Source organism: Miscanthus floridulus, chromosome 8, assembly GCF_019320115.1.
Source record: "Miscanthus floridulus cultivar M001 chromosome 8, ASM1932011v1, whole genome shotgun sequence".
Taxonomy (NCBI): domain Eukaryota; kingdom Viridiplantae; phylum Streptophyta; class Magnoliopsida; order Poales; family Poaceae; genus Miscanthus; species Miscanthus floridulus.
Window position 1 is genome coordinate 28,958,138 of NC_089587.1, and position 25,513 is coordinate 28,983,650.

A 25,513-nucleotide genomic window follows, 5' to 3' on the forward strand; every position below is an offset into this window, starting at 1 on the left:
ACGCCCGCGTGAATGGATCTAGGTCATCTCCCCTCCGCAGCTGCTTGTCCACATTTGATAATCCGCACCGGATCCCGTGTGGCACGACAAGAACGACCAATACGAAACCGACGTGGCCACTTCCCGCGCCACTCGCTACGGTTACCCCTCCCTTGTTCAAACCTCCGCCGTCCAATCCCGCATCAACGGCCTGTACCATCTCTCCCAATTTCACAACTCCCAATTCCACCGCCGGCAAAATCCATCCCCCAATCCTCCTTCGCACCCCGCGACCCCCGCCCACCCGCGATGGAGGGCGCAACCGCCGCCACGGCGGCGATGCTGTGGTTCCGGAAGGGGCTGCGCGTGCACGACAACCCGGCGCTGGACGCGGCCCACCGCTACGAGGCCGGGGCCGGCGCCGCCTCTACGCGGCTGTACCCAGTGTTCGTGCTTGATCCGCGCTACCTCTGCCTGGACCCCATCGCGTCCTCCCCGGGCTCTGCGCGCGCCGTGGTCGCCCACATCTGTTTCCTCCTCGAGCGCCTCAGCGACCTCGACGCTCGGCTCCGCCGCCTCGGGTCCCGCCTCCTCCTCCTCCTCTGCGCATGCGACGACATCGCCGACACGGTCTGCGTGGCCCTCACGGACGTAAGCATCCGTCTATCTCTTCCGCCCTAGATGCAAATCCTACAGTACTAGTATCTTTTTTTCTTTACCCTTTCAACCGTTGCCCATTGGCTACACAATGACGAGATCCTGGGTTCACCCTTCGTTCATTTGCGTTCAGTGGAACATCGGCAAGCTGTGCTTCACGTCCGACACTGAGCCGTACGCACAGGCTCACGATAAGAAAGTCACGGTGAGGCCGCTAAGATCATTTTTCTCCACTCTCCGTATCTTTCCTGGGTGATGTTGTTGGACACATAGGATCGATCTAGGTGTCGATAAGTGGGGCTACTCGCTATAGGGTGAACTAAAACCTAGGACACGTTCTACACAGAGAGACATAGACACAGAGAGGATAGACAAGGGCTATCGAACCAACACTCTAGAGGGGGAGGGTTCAGAGGACGCCATCACGTTCGTCGGTGTAGTCGCACGGGAAGTCAACCCCAGCCGCTAGGGCGGGAGGAGCACCGCCTCATGATCTCCTCCTTAGGCTCGGGCCAAAAGGTGCCACCGTGGTTCCACTCGACGGTGCCGCGCGTGGCTCCGGCCGCACGCGTGCGTCGGCGAGGGGTGCCACGGCGGAGCCGCCATTCCCTGCGTTGCGTCGGTTGCGCTCTGTCGCTCGCGGGGCTGAGAAAAGAAAGGAAAAGGAGGAAGGGGAGCCGGACTTGGTCTGGTGGCAGTCTTTCTCACCGGTGTCGACGGCCACCGTGGCCGTCGCTCGGCAAGAGTGAGAGAGAACAGGAAAGAAAGAATGAATAGGGTTTCAGTTTCGGGCGATGCGGCGCTGTTTTGTTTGACCGACGCGCGTGCGCAGCTGTCTGATGCAGACGAGCGGCCGAGATCGATCGGGCCAACTCGTGGCCTAGGCGGCCGAGCACGCCACACAGCTTTGCCGGCCCAGGCCCAGGTTGCGGCCTGGGTGCGGGCAGCGCGTGCTGAGAAGTGGGCCGGGCCGTTTTGCTTGCTGGGCCAATGAACAGTGCTAAAATGAGTCATTTTTTGTTTTTCTTTTCTAGTAAATATTTATTTCCTAGAAAATGGATAAATGGCTTAAAGAAAATAGAAAAGAGAATTTTCCTGTAGGTAAAATCCACTAAATTGAGAATATTTTTCCGCTACGTATTTAAAGTTGTTATTTTCATTGTTAAATTTGAACCAACAGGAGAATTTAATTTTGAAAAAATGGATATGTTTTTAGCTTATTATAATATTGTTATTATTTTGATCAACGTTGATTAATGGCAATATTATGATGAGTTTTGTCCTGCATTAATTCTATTTCTGTCCAACAATGATGTAGAATTAGTGTAGAGGACAATTATATGTTTTTATTTGAACCAACGTTGGAACTAAGGCACGCAATTATTGTTATTATGTTTGTGTTCTCACTCTATATGAATTATGTTTTTAGGCGGATACAACTTGATGGGTTGTATCAAAGAGATCCCCACTCTCAAAGATGATAATTACACGGAGTGGAAGAAAAAAATTGACCTAGCCTTCAACTTAGCTGAGGTGGACTAGGTAGTCATCTCACCATGTCCCACTGAGCCTGTGGCACCGATAAGGGAGACAAACGAGGTTGATGCCATTTGGGCAACAAGAGAGAGGGATTTTGCATCCTAAAAGATGTCCTATGACCTTGAGCATAGGAAGTGGGTCACTGCCAACAAGAAATGTATGGCTATGATAAAGAACACGATTGAGCCTGCAATTGTGGGCTCAATCCTAGAGTGTGACACCGTCATCGAGTACCTCGAAAGAATAAAGAGTCAGTTCGCTGGCTCTTCAAAGACATATGCTACCCAACTGATAAAGCAGCTGGTGACAGAGAGGTACTCTGTAACTGGTGGCATAAGACGGCACATACTAAGGATGAGCAATTTGGCATCCAAGTTAAAACCAATGGATCTGGCTCTCAAGGAAGAGTTTTTTATCCATCTGATTTTTGCTTCCTTGCCAAAAGAGTTTGACACTTTTGTTGTCAACTACAACATATAGCCTGAGAAATGGGACATGAAGAGGCTCATGGCTATGTGTGTGTAAGAGGAGGAAAGAATGAAAGATACCAATGGTGGCACTATCAATTATCTTAAAGACAACAAGAAAAAGGATACTAATCCTAACTCCTCAAAGTCAAAGGGAAAGGGTCCCATGCTGCATCAGCCTCAGCAGAACAAGTTCACAGTAGAAAAAGATTAGTGTCTCTATTGCAAGAAGATGGGACATTATAAGAAAGATTGTCCCGACTACTTAAAGATGATCATGGCAAAGAAAGGTCAGAACATTATTATGTTCATAAATGAATCCTTGTATGTACAGTATTCAAAATCTACTTGGTGGATTGACTCAGGTGCAACTGTTCATGTTGCTAATTCTTTACAGGGATTCCGTTCGACGAGGACTACGTAAAGAAGAGAAAGACACGTTAAAATTGCAAATAGAGTCCGAGCAGATGCTGAAGCCGTTGGCGATCTTTCTCTAGAGCTTGCTGATGGCTTCACACTTTTACTCAGAGATGTACTTTATGTTCCCTTCTTATAGAGAAACTTGATTAGTGTTTCATGCTTGGACAATGATGGATATGATTACCATTTTAGAAATGGCAAATGTAAGATAACATTTAATAATGCATGTGTTGGTATTGCTATCTTACAAAATGAGCTTTATTTGTTATCACTACGTGATGAAGTGAATGTTGTATACAATGATGGGAACGTTGCGTGCGACAATGATAATGTATCCTCGTCTGCGGATGTAAATAGAAAATGAAAGAGAGCTCACGATGCGTTGTCAAAATTATGGCACTATCATTTAGGCCATATTTTAAGGGAGAGAATAGAAAGACTAGTTAAGAATAATATTCTTCCTTCATTAGAGCTCTCAGATTTAGAACAATGCAGAGAATGCATAAAAGAAAAGTATGTAAAGAAAATTAAGAAAGATGCCAAACGAAGCGCAGGAATTCTACAGATTATTCACACAGACATCTATGGTCCATTTTCTGTAAAAAGTGTGGATGGTTATGATTCGTTCATAACATTCATGGATGATTACTCCCGTTATGGCTACATTTATCCAATCAAAGAAAGAACAGAAGCATTGGATAAATTTAAGATATTTAAGGCAGAAGTTGAAAACCAAAATAATTTAAAGATTAAGATAGTTAGGTCCGACCATGGGGGGAGTACTACGGTCGGCATACCCCATATGGCCAAGTTTATGGACCTTTTGCAAGGTTCTTACAGGAGAATGGCATAGTAGCCTAGTATTCTACACCAGGCGAACCTCAGCAAAACGGAGTAGCTGAAAGACTCAATCGCACCCTGATGGATATGGTACGCAGTATGATAAGTTACTCCACCTTACCATTAAGCATATGGATGGAGGCGTTAAAAACCGCCATTCATAGTCTCAATAGAGTACCAAGTAAGTCGGTGCCTAAAACACCGTATGAGTTATGGACAGGAAGAGTACCCCACTAAACCACTTACGTGTGTAGGAGAGTCCTGCTGAGGCTAAAGTATTTAACCCAAATATTGGGAAGCTAGATCCCAAAATAGTGAGTTGTCATTTCATTGGCTACCCAGAAAAGTCAAAAGGTTTTTGTTTCTACTGTCCAGACAGACATACAAAGTTTGTGGAAACGAGACACGCTGTCTTCCTAGAGGATGAAATGATGAGGGGAAGCATGGTAGCTCGAGAAATTGACCTTGAAGAGAAGTGGGTGTATGCGCCCACTTTGATGATTCATGAGCTATTTTTCTCACTACCTGCTGTCGCTGCACCGATAGTGCAAGACACTATGGTGTTAGCACCTATTGTTATTCCGCCTGTGGCAATAATGAATGACGATGAGGAACCTATTCTTTAGGATCCTGTAGAACCTATGCCACATATGAGGGGGAGCAACAACAACCTCAAACAAAAGATGTGCCAAATGTGGAGGCCCCTAGAAGGTCTCAAAGAGTTAGAAAATCAGCTTAAGGCCATGGAAGATGAAATAAAATCTATAAATGCTAATAAAGTTTGGGACTTAGAAATAATTCCTAAAGGAGCCAAAACAGTAGGCTGTAAATAGGTCTACAAAATAAAACTTAACTCTCAAGGGAATATAGAGAGATATAAAGCGCGACTTGTGAGAAAAGGCTTTATGCAAAGAGAAGGGATTGATTACAATGAGACCTTTTCTCCAGTCTCATGTAAAGATTCCTTCAGAATCATAATGGCATTAGTGGTACATTACGATTTAGAATTACATCAGATGGATGTAAAGATGGCATTTCTCAACAGGGACTTGGAGAAAAATGTTTACATGGCACAACCGAAAGGTTTTGTCATAGGAGGAAAAGAACGAATGGGATGCCGTCTAAAGAAATCCATTTATGAATTAAAACAAGCTTCAAGACAGTGGTACTTTAAGTTTGATCAGACAATAAGGAATTTTGGGTTTAAAGAGAATGTTGAGGACAATTGTGTCTATGCAAAGTTTAAGAATGGGAAGTTTATCTTCCTTGTCCTGTATGTGGACAACATCTTACTTGCTAGTAATGATGTTAGTCTACTACTAGAGACAAAGAAGTTTTTATCCTCAAAATTTGATATGAAAGATCTTGGTGAAGCCTCGTTCATTCTAGGGATTGAGATTCACCAAGATAGAAGTAAAATAGTATTAGGACTATCACAAAAGGCATACATAGAAAGAATCTTAAAGAAATTTAGTATGCATAAATATAGTCCCTCACCTGCTCCTATAGTCAAGGGCAATAGATACGGGGATTTTCAATGCGCCAGAAACCAATATGAGATCGATCAAATGAAAGTGGTTCCATATACTTCAGCTATCGGAAGCTTACAATATGCTCAAGTATGTACGCGCCCTGACTTGGCATTTGTTATCGGGTTACTTGGTAGATTCCAGAGCAATCCTAGAATAGAACACTAGAAATTAGTAAAGAAAGTCTTACGTTATTTGCAAGGAATAAAATGCCTCATGATGACATATAGAAGATCTGATTCACTCCATATAGTGGTGAAAGGATTAAGGTTCCCAAGAGGGGAGGTGAATTGGGCTAATTCTAAATTTTCTTGCAATAATTAAATCCTACGGTTAGCCCAATTAACCCCTTGTGCCTAGAAAAGTGTTTCTATTAATCTAACGCACAAAGGACTTGCAACCTATATTCCAAACCTACTCTAGCATGGCAATTCTATGACTGTAAAAACAAGTATTGAATTACTCAAAGTAAATGCTCAAAGTAAATAGAGAGAGAGGAACGCGGCAATGTTTTGCCGAGGTATTAGAAAGTCGTCACTCCCCACTAGTCCTTGTTGGAGCACCCGCGCAAGGGTATAGCTCCCCCTTGATCCGCGCAAGGATCAAGTGCTCTCTATGGGTTGAATCTTCGATACTCCATCGCGGTGAATCACCTACAACCGCTCACAACTTGAGTTGGGTCACCCACAAGCTCCGCCGGGTGATCACCAAACTCCCAATCACCACCAAGCCATCTAGGTGATGGCGATCACCAAGCCGTCTAGGTGATGGCGAGTAACAAGCATGAACTCTCACTTAACCATGCAAAGCCTAATGAGAATGGTGGATGCACACTTTGCTACTCTTGATTCACTAATGAGGCTACTCTCTTGGATTCTCAAATCTCAATCACCTCACTAGGACCTTGCTCTTCTTGGCACTCATAAACGTGTTTCTCAGCTGTTGGAATGAGTAAAAGTGACTCCACACATGAGTGGAGCTTCTATTTATAACAAGGGCTAAAAAACGAACCATTATGTGCCTCTACGGGGTGACCGGATGCTCCGGTCATGTTGACCGGACGCTCTGGTTAGTTCAACCCACACACCAGTGATTAAGTGTTGACCAGACACTGGCAGCGTCTGATCATCACTGACCGGACACGTCCGGTTGCATTTAACCCTCACTGGAGCCTTACTGTACTCGACCAGATGCTGAACCCCCAGAGTCCGGTCAGTACTGACCGGACACGTCTGGTCGTAGATTTTCTCTTCTGGAACCTTACTGGAGTTGACCAGACGCTGGACCTCAGCGTCCGGTCACTTGACCACTTAGTGTCCGGTCGCACCAGACGCAATCTCCTTGGTCAAATGAACTGACCGGACCCTGTAGCCAGCGTCTGGTCTAACCGGAGCCAGCGTCCGGTTTGACCGAAGCCAGCGTCCGGTCAGCATTTAACCCTCCATTCACTTCTAACTCTTGATCATATGTGAATAAAGTTTGCTCCATAGGATCATAGGGCTATTGTGGAGCTACCTAGTGCTAGTTTTAATAAGTGTGCACTACACCTAACTCACTAGACTCATCTAGGTCAAGCTACCCATCCATACCCCCCTTAATAGTATGGCTAAAGGAAAAACAAAGTCCTAAACTACTCTAAGGGTCTCTCCAACTCCAATCGACACTTAGAACTAGTCATCCTTAACCTTGTCATCCATCATTTGAAAACCAAAATGATTTCTATCGTAGGGGCATGACCACCTTGATTGCCCAATTGATCTCCATTACCATGACCTAACTTAATTGCCTCTACAAAACACACGTTAGTCATAGTAATCTTGTATTGTTATTAATCAATAAAACCCAACTAGGGGCCTAGATGCTTTCAATCTCCCCCTTTTTGGTGATTGATGACAATACCACCTCGAGTATGTGAAAGAGTGAGGTTGTTAACATGCTTGGATCATATAAGCTTTTATCAATAAGAACAAAAAGGTTAGGCGAGCTTATATGAACCAAGCCAACATGATGTACTCAAAAGATATGAAATAAGCATGCGTACAAGTAATAAAACTCATTTGCATCATAGTATAAATGCGGAATCAAGGCAAATGAGCATAACACAAGTGATATGACATATAAGTAGTTATGAAGTAGAGAGCACACATGTCATATATCACAATCACGTAGATATCACTATCACATAGATATGGTTTAATGCATGGAGGTAAACACACGAATGCATAATAGTAATGGTGTATCACACAAATAAAACTCTAAATGTATACAATAGACTAATAGCTAACTAGGCTCCCCCTAAAAGTCACTCCCCCTGAGTCTACATACTCGAACCCTCTCCCCCTTTGGCATCAAACACCAAAACCTAAGCGTCGGTCGGTGGGGCTGCACCGGATGAGCCGAGCGTTGAGGTACGAGGGGCAAGTTGGAACTGGGTGCCATCATTATCTGACCCTGAGCTCTATACTGACTGACCCTCTATGGCTGAAAGCATTGCTGAAGCGGTCTGGGTCTGAGCTGGGGTAGGTGCAGCCTGTGATGCTGCTGGTATGTCTGTCGTAGGATCCAAAGATGCAACAGAAGAAGGGAGCCTCTAAGTAGTCACGGCAACGGGAGCTGCTGTAGAAGGACCTGGGGCATGCATATGTGGCGGTGTAGGCATCCCTGTCAACTCACTAAAAGATGCTCCAAGACTCCTAGAGACTGACATATCGGGCATAAATAGCGAGGGTGACTGATCCAGTGTGAAGCCCGTCTAAAGTGGTGTGAACTACAGGGCTACCACTAGCGAGGATAACCACTGAGACACCTGTACTGTCGGTGAAGCAAACAGCTTTGGTGGCTATCCCTGACTCTGAAGCCCACTAGGCTGTATTGCTGGAGTCGTCGAAGTGGTACCATGCTGACCAAGCTAGGGCAAAGGCTGTGGCGGTGGAGCCCCAATGGCTGTCACTACATGCTGCATGAAACCAAGAAGCTACTACTACATGAGTAACTGCTATTGATGCATGGCCTGCTGCTGCTGCTAGATGGCCTATTGCTGCTGCTGGATGACCTGCTGCTACCTCTGAAACTTGTCCTGACGAGTCTGGAACTATGCGAACGTAGCAGCAGTCTCCTGAGCCTGTCTGGCCTAGTCCTGTCTCATCCGCTCTAGTATAGCAAGCAAAGTGAGATTCGTCTGTGGGGCAGGTGGAGATGAGCTAGAACTGTTGGCCTCTACATCATGTCTGCGTAGAGGCATCTGAGGAATAGGCAGGTAGTCATCATCCAAACTATCACTAGACTCGCTCCTCTCCTGCTGAGCCTCAAGCTGCTCCTCCTCAGTAGCTGCTATATCCATGATAATCTCATCCTACTGAGCTGCAAACTCTGGTATATCTAGACGACGGCAAGGCTGACTGGGTGCCTGTGGCGTGCTATGCCTGATCCTCTGTGCCATGTTATAAGTAGGAAACTCGGTGGTGGCACCTCTGTACTCTGCAACCATCTCTGGTAACCTAACTGTCACTGCCTTGATGATAATGAAAGTGATCCAGTGAGCATAGGATAGCTGCCTATGACCCTTAAAGCCCTTAGCTATCATGTCCTCCATCTTAGACAGAAGAAGATCCCAAACATCAAACACTGTCTGCTACATCAGGGTGTTGAGAAGCCATAGCTGGATATGAGTCAAGCCCTCTTTGTATCCCATCCTAGGAAGTAGTGTCCTCCTCATAATAGCCTCTAGTACTTGAGCAGTCGGAGTAAGGTCACTGGGGTTCCTGCACGAGCCCTCGCCAAAAGGCTCCTTGAAGCAGTGGCAAACCAAGTCTGTAGGGGGCACATTGCCACCATGAGGACGCCTGAGAGGCTCTATCTATCCATAACAGACCTCATGTAACTTGATGGGCTGCTCTTGTAGCCTCAGTATCTCCCTGACCCTCTAACTCGTCAGTCGGTAGTCTCTGCCTTTGAATGCAAAGTGAATATATCTATGGTGCGGGTCAATATAGAGAGAAGCATAGAACTAACGAACCCAAGATGGAACATATACTCCTATCTGTCCAATCAGATCTGTTAGCCCTGGTAGATATGCAAGGTAGGGGTGAATATGCTCTCCAGCTGCTGCGACTATAGCCTTAATGCTGTAAACCCACTGAGATCTAAAAACTGCTCCATTGTTCATATATGCATTGTAGAAGTCCTCCTGCAGGGGTGTAGAGAATCCCTCTGATGCTCTCTCATCCCTCCTGGGCGGAAACCACACCTCGAAGTCCATGAACCTCAGCTGCTGCACCTGCTTGGCTGTGGCGGCCCTCAGGTCAAGATGGGTCACTAGAGGCGGATCCTGTGGTTGAGGTGGTGGATGAGAACCCCTACGCTGAGTCGGCGGCCTCGGTGAGACTAGAACACGGGTACAACTAGAGCGGCATAGCTGTGGCTAGGGTGCCAGCTTTGTCTCCTCGGCCTGCTGGACCTGCTCACCCTCCTGAGACTGCTATGACGGCTGTCCCTCCTGTGTCTCCTGAGCTGGTTGAGGCTCCTGAGTCTGCTGTGGCACCTGCTGTGACTCCCCATATGGCTGACTCTCATCAATAGCATGATGCCTTCCTGCAATCATGACAGTCCTAGGTGCACCACCATGAAGGCGCTCAACTAGCTCGATTCTAGCCCTTGCTTCCGATGAAAGCGGTTGATCTGTAATGACAACTCCACTATGGGCACCTCCTCTCTCGACACGCTCTACGACCTCTGCAACTACTACTGCTCTCGCTGTCTCTGCATTAGGGTACTTGTGCTTCTTTGATGCAACCTTCTTCATCACCTTGCCTTTAGGACCTGTAGGCAGGCGAGGCGAAGGCCTCTGATCATCATCTCCTGGACCACCACCAACATTCTTGGTACGATCCATCTGATCTAACTAGAACCACTGCCGCTGACAAGATCAACTATCCATTGACACTTTCGAGGCTTGACCTCGATCCTTACTCACGAACTTAGCCCTGAGTTAACTGACAACAACACCTGTCACCTCAACGGCACGGACTCGCTGCACGATGGAATAGATAGATATACGAATAAGTACAATATTTCTAATAGATGCAAAACCCTAAGAGAGCAAACAATGTAGGTACGAAATTGAAGCGACTGGCTTGCTACCTGACGAACCGACGATCTAAGAAGAGAAAAGTGTCACGTGGGGAAAACACCGAATCAGCTAGGGTTAGGGTTGTGGTGAGCAGTGAATCAACGACCCTGAATACAATTGGAATTTGCTCTTTGATGAATGGTTAGGTCACAGCGAAGTTGAGATAAGGATTGATAGGGCGTGATGGCAGGGCCTTACCAGCGCTGGATGAGGATAGCACTACGGCTGTGAATCTCGGCGCCATGGACAGACGACGGTGCAAGGGACATCGGAGCTCGGCTTGGTGGCGCTGTGGAGGCGCGCGGGAGGATCCAGGGAGCGCTGTGGTGGCGAGCTTGAGCTATAGTGAGAGGTAGGGCGTGGCGGCATGGTGAGGCTGGCGCGACGGTGCTTGCGTAGAGGATCTATGACGGCGTACGGGCACGGCTACGGTGATGCGAGGAGCTACGATGGCGTCGGAGTGGGGAGGCTGGCTAGGGCAAGGGCGGATGCGGTGCTAGGTATGGCCGGATTGGTTATAAAGGGGTTCCCACGTGAGTAGAAAAGGAAACGGAGATAAGAATCCTGAAGCCGCACGAAATCTACTGACCGGACGCTCCGGTGGTAGCGACCGGACGCTACCACCCAGCGTCCGGTCGATTCCAAAGAGGTCCAATTCCTCTGGAATTACGTCCGGACGCGTTCGGTGGACACCAACCGGACGCAGCCAGAGTCCGGTCACCTAGCCTTGATGTCTTCATGATCGACCGGACACTGAAGCTCCTCCTGACCGGGCACTGGGAAAATACTGTTTCAGCATCTGGTCACTCCTTCGCAGCAAGTTCACCTCCTATGAACTGACTGAACGCTAGACATCAGAGTCCGGTGCAGCGTCCGGTCACTCTTTTCTAGCAAATCTTCAATGTTCCTTCATACTACCTGTTCCCAATCAAGTCCCAACTCAAATAAGATCCAAATAAACACCAATTAGGACTGATGTGAGTGACCTCTCTCAAACCCTCAAGTTTTTTAAATTATTTTGCCTTAGGCTATAATTTATTTTAAGAAAATAGGCAATAAGAGGGCAATTTGAAGATAAACGACAAACACCAATCACGCATATGCAATGCAATACTTGAAAGTAAATCTAGCTGCTTATCAAGTTTGATCCAAGGTTAAGCCTCTTCACACGCTTTTCGGAGGTTATCTTAACCATGTTAGACAAGCCCTATATGCATTATAAAGCGTTAAACATGTTGTATATTACAATGCAATGCAAGGGACAACACGAGCTCAATTTTTAGTGAAGTTGCTAAAATCAAGCACATTGAGTTCATTCCACAATCTACAAAAAGTTGCCTCATCTAGCGGTTTAGTGAAGATATCCACCAATTGATCCTCGATCCTTACACCTTCTAGTGAAATATCATTTTTAGCAACATGATCTCTTAGAAAGTGATGGCAGATATCTATGTGCTTGGTGCGAGAGTGTTGAATCGGATTATTTGTAAGTTTTACCGCACTTTTATTGTCGCACAAAAGAGGTACCTTTTCTAGAACTACACTATAGTCTAGCAAAGTTTGTTTCATGTATAATATTTGTGCACAACAAGCACCCACGGCAATGTATTCCGCTTCGGCGGTGGACAAGGCCATACTATTTTGCTTCTTGGAGGACCAAGACACAAGTGATCTACCAAGCAAATGGCATCCTCCGGATGTGCTTTTTCTATCAACTTTGCATCCGGCATAATCCGAATCGGAATAGCCAATTAATTCAAATCTAGCTCCTTTGGGATACCAAAGGCCAATGCTTGGTATGTGCTTAAGGTACCTAAGGATTCTTTTTACGGCAATTAAATGTGATTCCTTAGATTTAGCTTGAAATCTAGCACACATACACACACTAAACATGATGTCGAGCTTAGATGTGGTTAAATATAACAAGCTACCAATCATAGAACGGTAAAGAGTTTGATCAACCGGGTTACCTCCTTCATCTAGGTTGAGATATCCATTGGTAGGCATTAGTGTCTTGATTGGCTTACATTCATCCATCTTGAATCTCTTGAGAAGATCTTTTGTGTATTTCTCTTGAGAGATGAAGATGTCTTCTTTCATTTGCTTGACTTGAAAACCAAAAAAGAATGTAAGCTCACCAATCATTGACATCTAAAACTCCTTTGACATCAATTCACCAAATTCTTTGCATGAGTCTTCATTTGATGATCCAAAGATGATATCATCAATATATACTTGACAAATGAAGATATACCCATCAAGCTTCTTGGTGAATAGTGTAGTGTTGACCTTCCCAATGGTGAAACCCTTCTTAATGAGGAAGTCCTGAAGGCGCTCATACTAAGCTCTTGGGGCTTGCTTAAGCCCATATAGTGCCTTGGATAACTTATAAACATGATTAGGATATCTAGGGTCTTCAAACCTAGGAGGTTGATCAACATAGACTAGTTCATTAATAAAGCCATTTAAAAATGCACTTTTCACATCCATTTGATATAGTTTCATTTCATGATGTGATGCATATGCAAGTAGGATACGGATGGCTTCTAATCTTGCAAGCGGTGCAAAAGTCTCTCTAAAATCCAAACCTTCAACTTGGGAGAACCCTTTTGCAACTAGTCTTGCCTTGTTCCTCACAACAATACTTTGATCATCTTGCTTGTTTCGGAACACCTATTTTGTTCTAATGACTCTTGCACCTTTTGGTCACTCTTCAAGAGTCCAAACTTCATTGTGAGTGAAGTTGTTCAACTCTTCATGCATGGCATTGATCCAATCTGGATCTTTAAGAGCTTCTTCTATCTTGGTAGGCTCATAGCAAGAGACAAAAGAGTGATGAGCAATAAATGAAGTAAGTTTTTTAGATCGAGTCATTACACCCTTTGATGGACTCCCTATGATGAGATCTTGTGGATGATCTTGTAGGAGAGGTGTATTTCTTCTATTGACCACTTGATGAGTTGGTTGTGGAGCATCAATATCTTGTGCTTGTACCACCATTTGCTCATGGGAGACATGAGTGTCTTTATTTTCTACTCTCTCATCTTTTTCACCATCTTATTATACACTTGATGAAGATGGTGGATCTATCACTTGTACATCATCTTCATCATCTTTAGGCTTGATGTCTCCAACCAGAATGTTCTTCATAGCCCCCCTCAATGGTTCATCACCTATATCATCAAGATTCTCATATGCTTCTTGGGAGCCGCTAGATTCATCAAATTCCACATCATATGTTTCTTCAACTAAGCCGGTGGTATGATTAAATACTCTATATGCTTTGGACTTTGATGAGTAACCAACAAAAAAACCAATATCACAACGTCTTTAAAACTTCCCTAGGTGTTGTCTCTTTTATAGATGTAGCATTTGCAACCAAACACCCTAAAGAAGGAGACGTCTGGCTTCTTCCCATTAAGCAACTCATAAGGTGTCTTGTCAAGGAACTTCTGAAGGAATAGGTGGTTGGATGCATAGCATGCGGTGTTGATTGCTTCCGCCCATAAAGCTTTGGGGGTGTTGTACTCATCAAGCATTATTCTTGCAAGAGTGATCAATGTCTGGTTCTTCCCCTCAACTACACTATTTTGTTGAGAAGTATAAGTTGCGGAGACTTTATGTTTGATTCTAACTTCATCATAATAGGCTTCAATGTTTGTGTTGTCAGAATCTTTGCCATTATCACTTCTAATCTTCTTGAGCTTCACTTCAAATTCATTTTGTGCTCTCTTGGCAAACTTCTTAAAGCAAGAAGCAACTTCGGATTTGTCATGAAGGAAGAATACCCATATATACCTTGAATAGTCATCAATAATCATAAGACAATAAAAGTTTTCTCCCAAACTCTTATATGTTGTTGGTCCAAATAAATCCACGTGTAAGAGTTCTAGCACTCTTGTGGTTGACATAAAAGCTTTTGTTGGATGGGTATTTGCAACTTGCTTGCCGGCTTGACATGCACTACAAAGCTTATCATTTTCAAACTTCACATCCTTCAACCCTCTCACCAAATCATTCTTCATAAGCTTCTTGAGTGAGCTCATCCCAATATGAGCAAGTCTTCTATGCCATAGCCACCCAAGTGTTGTTTTGGTGAATAGGCAAGTCTTCAAATTTGTATCTTCGAAGGTGAAGTCCACTAGATATAAGTTATTGTATCTAAATCCATTAAATATCACTTGATTATCATCTACCTTGGATACAACAACCTTCTTCATGGTGAATAAGCATTAGAAGCCAAGATTACACAATTATCCAACGGATAGCAAGTTGAAGCTCAATGAAGCAACATAAAGCACATTGGAGATGGAATGATTATTTGATATTGCCACTTTGCCCAGTCCTTTAACCTTGCCCTTTGAGTTATCTCCAAATGTTATTCTCTCTTGTCCATCTACCTCTTTATCTAGTGAGGTAAACATACAAGGATCACCGATCATATGTTGAGTGCAACCACTATTAATAACCTAATGACTTCCACTAGTCTTGTAGTTCACCTACACACAAGAGATTCAAGCTTTAGGAACCCAAACTTGTTGAGGGCCCTTCACCTTCTTAACAAGTGACTTAGCCACCCAAATCTTCTTAGGCCTATTCTTGTTAGGGGTTCTAAGAATATAACTTTCATCTTTCCACTAGAATCATTTCTAAGCATATAGTGAGCATTGAAGGCAAAAGGTCTAGCATGTTTGGGCAATGGTTGTGGCGGTGGAGTTTGGCACTCATGAACAAAGTGGCATTCTTGTCCACACTCAAAACATCTCTTTAGCTTTGGCTTTGGCTTTGATTGTTGTTGTTGAACTTGAGCCTTCTTCTTCTCTACACTTGCCACATATTCAATACCACTTCTATCCATCTTCATGATGGTGTTCATGAGTAGCTCACTTTGGAGATGCTTGCCTCTTGCAAACTTGCTCAATCCCATCTTGAGATGCTCTTTCTTCATCTTGAGCTTCTTGTTCTCTTCCTTAAGAACGTTATTGTTCTTCTCTTCCTTGAGCTTCTTGTTCTCTTCTTTGAGCTTCTCATTCTCAAGGATTAACTCTTCATCATGATCAAGAGTTTCTAGCACAATGGTGTTGTGGCTTTTCATCTCTTCAAGATCTTTCATGAGCTTTTCATTTATATTCTTGAGCTTGACATATTCATCATAGTCATTGCACTCAACCACATTCTTGCCTTTACCACTAGATCCTTACTCAATGCTCTTATCAATTAAATCATTACATGATGTAGCTATATCAATCTTAACAACATGGTTAGTAGCATCATGTAGCTCATTTGATAAAAATTCTTGAGCAATAACAAGAGTATCATAATTGATCTTTAGAGTTGTATATTCATATTTTAGCTTGTTGTGGCTAGTGATGAGCTCATTGTGCACCCACTCAAGTTTATCATGTTTATCTTTAAGCTCTTTCTTAGAAGATTTTAGCTCCTTGAGTTTGGATGATATAGCATCATTTGTCTCTTTAAGCTCAACATTAGCCTTTTTCCAATGTATCGCATTTTGCTAAGAGTGAATCATTTTTAGTATCAAGCTTTTTATTTTTAGCTCTACTCTTTCTAATGATCTTAGTGTATTGTCTTAGTATTTTGACAAGATCATCATATGAAGGTGAATCATTATCATCACTATCGCTATCATCATCACTAGCTTGCTCATCATCACTACTATCATCATTATTAGTTACCTTGCGTTCACCCTTGGCCATAAGACATAGGTGTGTAGAGGATGAAGGCAATGATGGCGGTGAAGATGAAAGATCAATAGCAATGGTGACCACCTTCTCATTTTCACTATCATCATCGGATGATCCACTAGATGAATCAATGTCCGTGAGCCAATCACCGATGATGTAGGCCTTTCCACTCTTCTTCTTCTTGTGGAAGTCTCTATTTTTGCCATCTCTCTTCTTGTATGGCTTGTTCTTCTTTTCTTCTTCTTCTTCATTGCTTGAGTCATCTTTCTTGCCCTTGACCTTGTTCTTGAACTTGTCTTTCTTGGGCTTTGTACATTGGTGTGCTAGATGACCAAGTTCACCACAATTGAAGCAATCCATTTCGGACATTGGCTTTCTTCTAGAGCTTGTGAAGAACTTCTTCTTCTTGTCGTCAAACTTGATGCCACTCTTGTTTAGCTTCTTTAGCATCTTGGCGGCTTTTCTCACCATGAGAGCAAGATTTTTATCATCATCTTCTTCATCACTTGAGCTCTCATACTCAAGTCCTGCTTTACCCTTCTCTTGGCTAGCTTTGAATGCTAAGTTCTTCTCATTCTTCTTGGTAGAGGATGAGCCATCTTGTGGCATGATGTGCATGTACATATCATGAGCATTGATCTTTCCCAAGATTTGTGTCGGTGTAACGGTGGAAAGATCACCTTGGTGTAGCACGGTCATAATATGTCCATATTTGTTAATGGGGAGGACACTCAAGATCTTTCTCACAACGTCGGATGATGACATTTGAGTAAGTCCAAGCCCATTGACTTTTTCTACAAGAACATTCAAATATGAATACATCTCATTAGCATATTCTTTGGGAAGCATCTCAAATGAATTTAGCATTTTAATTACAAGATGATAGCGTTCCTCACGCTCACTCTTGGCTCCCTCATGGAGTGCACAAACGTCCGACCATAGTGCATGGGTGTCTTTGTGGTTCCTTACGTGGTTAAACACATCTTTGCAAAGGCCTCTAAAGATGATGTTTCGAGCCTTTGCATTCTACTTTTCATAATGAACCTCATCGCCTTGTAAGTGTGTAGCATCTCGAGGTTTTGGGAAGCCTTGTGAGGCGGCTCTAAGTATACCAACGTCTAGAGCTTCTAAGTACGCCTCCATGCAGATTTTTCAATATGGAAAGTCATCTCCCTCAAAGATAGGAGGAGGTCCATCCCCGTGAGACATCTTGCTCTAAGCGATTAAGCTTAAAAACATGAGTACGAGGCTCTGATATCAATTGAAAGGATCAAGATGCCCAAGAGGGGGGTGAATTGGGCTAATTCTAAATTTTCTTGCAATAACTAAATCATACGGTTAGCCCAATTAACCCCTTGTGCCTAGAAAAGTGTTTCTAGTAATCTAACGCACAAAGGACTTGCAACATATGTTTCAAATTTACTCTAGCATGGTAATTCTATGACTGTAAAAACAAGTATTGAATTGCTCAAAGTAAATAGAGAGAGATGAACACGGTGATATTTTGCCGAGGTATCGGAGAGTCGCCACTCCCCACTAGTCCTCGTTGGAGCACCCGCGCAAGGGTGTAGCTCCTCCTTGATCCGCGTAAGGATCAAGTGCTCTCTACGGGTTGATTCTTTGATACTCCGTCGCGGTGAATCACCCACAATCGCTCATAACTTGAGTTGGGTCACCCACAAGCTCCACCAGGTGATCACCAAGCTCCCAATCACCACCAAGCCGTCTAGGTGATGGCGATCACCAAGAGTAACAAGCATGAACTCTCACTTGACCACGCGAAGCCTAATGAGAAAGGTGGATGCACACTTTGCTACTCTTGATTCACTAATGAGGCTACTATCTTGGATTCTCAAATCTCAATCACTTCACTAGGACCTTGCTCTTCTTGGCACTCATAAACGTGTTTCTCAGCTGTTAGAATGAGCAAAAGTGACTCCACACACGAGTGGAGCTTCTATTTATAACAAGGGCCGAAAAACGAACCGTTATGTGCCTCTGCGGGGTGACTGAATGCTCCGGTCATGTTGACCGGACGCTCCGGTCAGTTCAACCCATACACCCGTGATTAAGTGTTGACCAGGCGCTGGCAGCATCCGATCATCACTGACCGGACGCGTCCGGTCGCATTTAACCCTCACTGGAGCCTTACTGTACTCGATCGGACGCTGAACCCTCAGGGTCCGGTCAGTACTGATTGGACGCGTCTGGTCGCAGATTTTCTCTTCTGGAACCTTACTGGAGTCGATCGGACGCTGGACCTCAGCGTCCAGTCATTTGACCACTCAGCGTCCGGTCGCGCCAGACGTAATCTCCTTGGTCAAATGAACTGATCGGACCCTGCAGTCAGCGTCCGGTCCGACTGGAGCCAGCGTCCTGTCCGACCGGAGCCAGCGTCCGGTCAGCATTTGACCCTCCATTCACTTCCAACTCTCGATCATATGTGAATGAAGTTTGCTCCATAGGATCATAGGGCTGTTGTGGAGCTACCTAGTGCTAGTTTTAACAAGTGTGCACCATACCTAACTCACTAGACTCATCTAGGTCAAGCTATCCGTCCATACCCCCTTAATAGTACGGCCAAATGAAAAACAGAGTCCTAAACTACTCTAAGTGTCTCTCCAACTCCAATCGACACTTAGAACTAGTCATCCTTAACATTGTCATCCATCCTTTGAAAACCAAAACGATTTCCATCGTAGGGGCATGACCACCTTGATTGCCCAATTAATCTTAATTACCATGACCTAACTTAATTGTCTCTGCAAAACACATGTTAGTCATAGTAATCTTGTATTGTCATTAATCACCGAAACCCAATTAAGGGCCTAGATACTTTCAAGTGGGATATTCAGATTCTGATTATGCGGGAGATGATAGAAAATCCATGTCTAGATATGTATTCACTCTCGCAGGGGGAGCTATTTCATAGAAAAGCTCAAAGCAAACCGTTACTACATCGTCCACAATGTATGCCGAGTTTATAGCGTATTATGAGGCAACAGGGCAGGTGAACTAGCTAAAGAAGTTTATACCCGATTTGAAGGTGATTGATGACATCTATAGACCACTTAAGTTATACTACGATAATAATCCGGTAGTACAGTATGCTCACAACAATAAGTCAAGTGGTGCTGCCAAACACATTGACATAAAGTATTATGTTGTGAAAGATAAAGTCCAGAATTATGTCATAAGTCTTGAGCATATAAGTACCGAAAAGATGCTCGTGAATCCGCTTATAAAAGGCTTACCACCCAACGTATTCAGAGAATATGTAGCTGACATGGATTTAAAAGAAAGCCTGTAATTCCTAGACAAAAGAAGGCCCAAAGTTAAGTATCTATTTCAGAACAGAGTGGTATGTTGTAGCTATTAAATCTATCGGTAATTGACCGTGACGATGAAACATGCTCTACGCGCTAATATGTAATGGAATGAATAAAAGTAAATGATACGAAATTGAAAGATAGTAGAAGATCATGGGGGAGATTGTTAGATTGATCTCAATCCCAAACTAGGCCCAATGGTTCAGTTGTGCCTTTGATCCGCGTCCTGATCAGGTGCGTCCAGCCCACTATGGCTGGAGGGCCCCTGTCACACTGCGCAATAAATAGAGGTGGGGGCCGACGGCTCAAGTCACGAGGTTCGCCTGAGCCGAGCTCCCCATCGACACCTAAACCCTAATCCGATCTAGAGGGGCGCAACCAGTGATGGGAAGCCACCAGCCGCGCCGCCCGCTCCATCGACGTCGACGTCTTCATCGCTCTCTTTACCGACCATCGCTGCCCGTGCGTAGACTACACCGACGAACGTGATGACGTCCTCTGAACCCTCCCCCTCTGGAGTGTCAAGTTTGACAGCCCTTGTCCATCCTCTCTGTGTCCATGTCTCTTTATCTAGAACGTGTCATAGGTTTTGGTTCACCTATAGCGAGTAGTCCCTCTAGATCAGATTAGGGTTTAGATGTTGGTGGGGGGCTCAGCTCAGCCGAACCTCGTGACTTGAGCCGTCGGCCTCATCTCTATTTATTGCGCAGTGTGACAGGGGTCCTCCAGCCATAGTGGGTTGGACGCTCCAGATCAGGACACGAATCAAAGGCCCAAAGTTGGGTCCAGTTTAAGGCCCCGTTTAGATTCCAAAAATTTTCACCCCAAAGTGTCACATCGAATCTTGCGGCATATGCATGGAGTACTAAATGTAGACGAAAAACAAAACTAATTGCACAGTTGGGTGAGAAATCGCGAGATAAAATTTTCGAACCTAATTGGTCCATAATTAGACACTAATTGTTAAATATAAACGAAAGTGCTGCAATAGCCAAAACAAAAAATATTTTACCAACTAAACGCGGCCTAAGATTGAGATCAATCTAACAGATGTTTCCTGACGAAGATTTTTGTACTTTTAGGATTTTGCATTGGCGTCCGGGATCGAGGGATTCACGCCTGTCAGCCATACACTCTTCGACCCAGCAGAAATAATAAAGAAGGTGTTCAAAACTCGGAAAGCTTAGGATACTAGTATTCAGTACCAGTGAACTCATGACTCATTACTCACAACCAAATGTGCTTAACTGATTCTGGTTTTGCCAATTTGCAGAACGGTGGCCGGCCGCCTTTGACATATCAATCCTTTGTCTCCATTGCTGGGGAGCCGCCAGATCCTGCCATGGAGGAATACTCCGAGCTCCCACCGCTCGGAGACACAGGGGAATACGAGCTGTTGCCCGTGCCTACAGTGGAGGAGCTTGGGTATGGGGATATCAGCCAGGTAAGGGTGGAGTGGCAATTGCTCCAATGAACTAGTATTTCAGTTACTACTGGACTGGATCGGTCTCTCTGAACTGCTGGATGGCCATTCGCAGGAGGAGATTCCACCATTCCGTGGTGGAGAGACAGAAGCTCTGAGGAGAATGAAAGAATCGCTTCAAAATAAGGTGGTTGCTTCTGGAATAGCAACATTCTGACATCCATCAAGTCTGTTATTCTTTGATGTTTCTACAGGTGATCTGAAAGTGATGACTGATGACCTCATTCTTTTGTGTTGTTTTGGGTAGGAATGGGTTGCCAAATTTGAGAAACCAAAGGGTGACCCCTCTGCCTTTCTGAAACCTTCCACAACTGTCTTGTCACCGTATTTGAAGGTATGTTTTTTGTCAATGACTCAATGCAGCTAGCTGTTTATTTAGATTATAAAGTGTTAAAAACGGATTGTCATGCTGTTATTGTGCAGTTTGGGTGCCTGTCTTCCAGATATTTTTACCACTGCCAGATATTTTTACCACTGCATTCAGGATGTGTACAAGAGCGTCAGAAACCATACAAAACCACAACTGCATTTGTTGGACATGAAAGAACAATCTGGCTACACGGCTTCTTTACTTTAGTTCTGAGTTCATGTCTCATGTTTTTGTAACAGTTGCTGTGGCGAGACTTCTTCTACACAGTGTCTTATGGAACTCCTAATTTTGACCGAATGAAAGGAAACAAAATATGCAAGCAGGTGACTCTGTTTGATCCGAACCATTCTCCTTTACAATGATGCACTTTTCATGAGCACAGTCGTAATCCAAATCCCATTTAGTTTAGATTCCATGGAGCGAGAACGAGGAGCTATTTGTTGCATGGAGAGATGGCCAAACTTGATATCCGTGGATCGATGCTATCATGATTCAGGTTTTCTCAAATGAATATCTACCAGAGAACCTCACTTTGCTATTTCTTTTCTTGTTCTATTTTTCTGTTCCTTCATTTGTGTCGCTCTCAAGAGTATCTGATAGCTTTCTTTTTGTGTGTTTGTCTTCCAGCTGAGGAAGTAGGGTTGGATGCATCACCTTGCACGCCATTCGGTTGCTTGTTTCTTGACACGTGGTGATATGGTATGTTCTGTGATCTGTAAAGCTTGCATTGAATAAGAACTCTGTTGGGAATTATTTACGTTGAAATCTGCTTTACAGAATATGTATGTTTGTAATAATTGTAAATTTTGCTCTTTTGGCAACTTTCGAGTTCTAGTTAAGCAAGAAGGTAATCAATAAGAGCTGTTTGTTTTGCTAGATGAGTCTCTTCATTGAAAAATATGGCTATTGGATTATTTAGATGAGCTATTTAGTGGGGGTCAATATTGTGCTGGTAGAATCTGGAGATTTACTTGCCTAACGTTCTCTGGGACATTTTTTATTGTGGACAATTGGCATTATGCATCTGAAGAAATTTCTAAAGACTGATTCCAAACTACCTTACATTGCCTATACTAACTTCTGAACCTATTTCTTTTAAAGTTTATTCACTGGGAAAAAGGACGTGATGTCTTTGAAAGGCTACTGATAGATTCTGACTGGGCCATTAACAACGGCAATTGGCTGTGGCTCTCTTGCTCATCCTTCTTCTATCAGGTTACTGATAATGCACATCCTTCACATAGCACTTATTATTGACATTTTTGTTCATACTAATAATTAGCTTACATTTCTCGTGCATTTCTCAAAACAGTACCACAGAATTTACTCCCCTATCACATTCGGGAAGAAGTATGATCCTAATGGAAACTACATTAGGCATTTCATCCCAGTGCTGAAAGGTACTTCTGGAACAACATTTCAACGACAACATAAATAGTCTTCTGAAGCCAGAAGTCAGCATTGTTTGTCCCTTCAGATAGAGGACTAACCAATATTATTTTGCACAATTCTACATTTTACTAATTTAGACATGCCAAGGGAGTACATTTACGAGCCTTGGACTGCTCCCATTAGCATCCAGAAGAAAGCCAATTGTATTATTGGCAAAGACTACCCAAAACCAGGTAAAAATGAAGGACAATATGGTAAAGAAGGCTTCTCCATCTTTATGGTTACTGATAATTAGTTTATATTTTGCATCGGTTTGGTTTTACAGTGGTTGATCATGAGACTGCAAGCAAAGAGTGTAGAAAGAGGATGGGAGAAGCTTATGCGTCGAGTTGCCTTGATGCCAACCCTACTAAAGGGAAGACGTTGAACTCGTTGCGACGAAAAAATGCCCCATGGTGACCAAGACACGTCTAACTCAACCAGTGCCAAGCTACTGAAGAGGAATGGGACAGCTGAGTGATGTGCAGCTCCCACTTCTGTGACAACTTTACACTACTTGTTTCACCTTCAGCATTTATAATTTCAGTTGCGCATCCAGCATCTGTCATACGTGGCTCGTCTGATATTTTACCAAAGCAGTTTTACCGAAAGGAAATGACTTGCGATCCGTAGCTACTCTGATATCCTACAATGAACTAACAGATCTGTAATATATGATCATGTAGCAGGTGTATGCAATAATTATAACTGCTGTCCATGTACTAGGTCTTATATTGGGGGGGGGGGGGGGGGGGGGGGGGGGGGGGGGGGGGGGGGGTGGGCGGGGAGTTTTTCCTAGTTCTTTGCAGAAAATGAACTTTTCAAGTGCAATCCATTTAGGCAGGACATGTGGACAGCCAATTCTTTTTTAGCATTGTTCTTCCTCTTCAGTAGCGCGGCTGCACGATAGAAGAAGGCAAAAAAGAATTGATTGTCTCTACTACTCACCAGGGAACAAGTAAGTTAAACAAACTGTGACACCAGTAACAGCCGATATTTCGGCCATACTGTGAGTACTGCTTCCCAGATGTGATCTCAAGCTTTCCTCTTTGATGGTGTGACTCCCTTGAGCTTTGGCCAAAAACCCTACTCTTCTTTACCGTCCAAACTTGCCACAAATTTTTTCGCAGAAGAAACAGGTAAAATAGATCATAGTGATGTGAAACTGTTTTTTACTTGGGATTACTAGTGTTGACAGCAAAAAGGGGTTATAGGGGTTGCATTCGGACTTAGAAATCAAATACAAGGGAAAAGGAATGAATTTGGGCCAATTTGGAGTAAATTGGACGTACCCTGGAAAAACCGGCCCAGGCTTCGGATCAGTCCAGTGTAAACGGGTCCAGGCTGGTTTTTAGCTGATTTGGCGCTGCTGCTGTGTAAATCGGCCCAGTCTGATTAAGTAGTTTTGCCTATTTGAGTCTGTTTCATCCCGAATTCGATGCAATCTCTTCCAATCTCATGAAAACTTGCATATCATATTTTATTAAGGTTTTTAACTAGGATAAGACAATCCCCTACGTATACGAGAGAATCACGACCGATTGAAGTGGCACAACACACAATCCATCTAAAAACCAATCTATACCTCTTTTTTCCTTTGAGCTTTTCCAACTTCTGCTGCGCAACACCTCTCTCAACGAGATTCGTTGGCATTTTGGCCTTGCCGATCCTACAACAACCTCGTTGGTCTTCCAGGAGGTGTTGGTGGTTTTTTTTTTTTTTTTTTTGACAAAAAAAAAACAAACAAACGTTTTCCTGCGCACGGCCGGCTGCTGATCATCCTCACTGTTTTGATTCCTCCCCGCGGCGTGCTAAGCAGTGTGTGGCCTCGAGCATGCTCGCTTCTGCAAATATGTGACCTGAATCGGTATCAACGACTGGCAAAGCAACTAGCAAGAACAGGATACCGTAACAGCAAAACAGACACTTTCTGTATGTTTTCAGACTACCTGTCGGCTGTCGTCGTAACAAGTCGATGCCCACTTTATCGTGGTGTTGCTGGTTGCTCTGCTCTGCTTGACAGCAGCACATTTTAGTGCGTGTTGGTAACCGCATTGGCAGGCTTTTTCTCGCATGGCATAACCTGAAGTCAGAAACGACTGAAGTAGGCGCCTCCCTTTCTCAATTTCCTCATGCATGGGTTATGGGTATGGCATGGCATTTCCTGCTCAGTTCTCACACACGACTTCTTAGGATCAGCTTTATCTTTTCATTTGTTTCCTTGTGGCAGAGTCCATTCTTTTGATGCGGTAGCAGTCTATCAGACCACCTGAAGTGGCCCCTGTTCACCATGTAACAGCACCCCTTTTGAATGCATCGTCTATTGGCATGTCAAGAGCACAGGTATTCAGATAAAGCTACTAGCAGTTAGTGGACAGATCCAAGGAGATGTGCCAGATGGCTGGGAAGCACTATGATCTGACGCTTGTGAAGTCAGCCATCAGGTTCAGGTAGGCATCAGTGTACTGCTTGGCCGTTTCTTCTTCGAGGCTGTTTGGTTCATGAACTCCAAAAATTTCTGTCACATCGAATGTTTGACACATGAAGTATTAAATATAGACTAATTACAAAATTAATTGCATAACCTGCGACTAATTTGTTAGACAAATCTTTTAAGCCTAATTAGACCATGATTT

The 25,513-nt window shown here is 44.0% G+C and overlaps 1 pseudogene; it reads left to right on the forward strand.

The window, feature by feature from the left end:
• Positions 1 to 288: 288 nt before the first annotated feature.
• LOC136471432 ((6-4)DNA photolyase-like) lies at positions 289 to 23,561 on the forward strand (annotated as a pseudogene).
• The last annotated feature ends 1,952 nt before the right edge of the window (positions 23,562 to 25,513 follow it).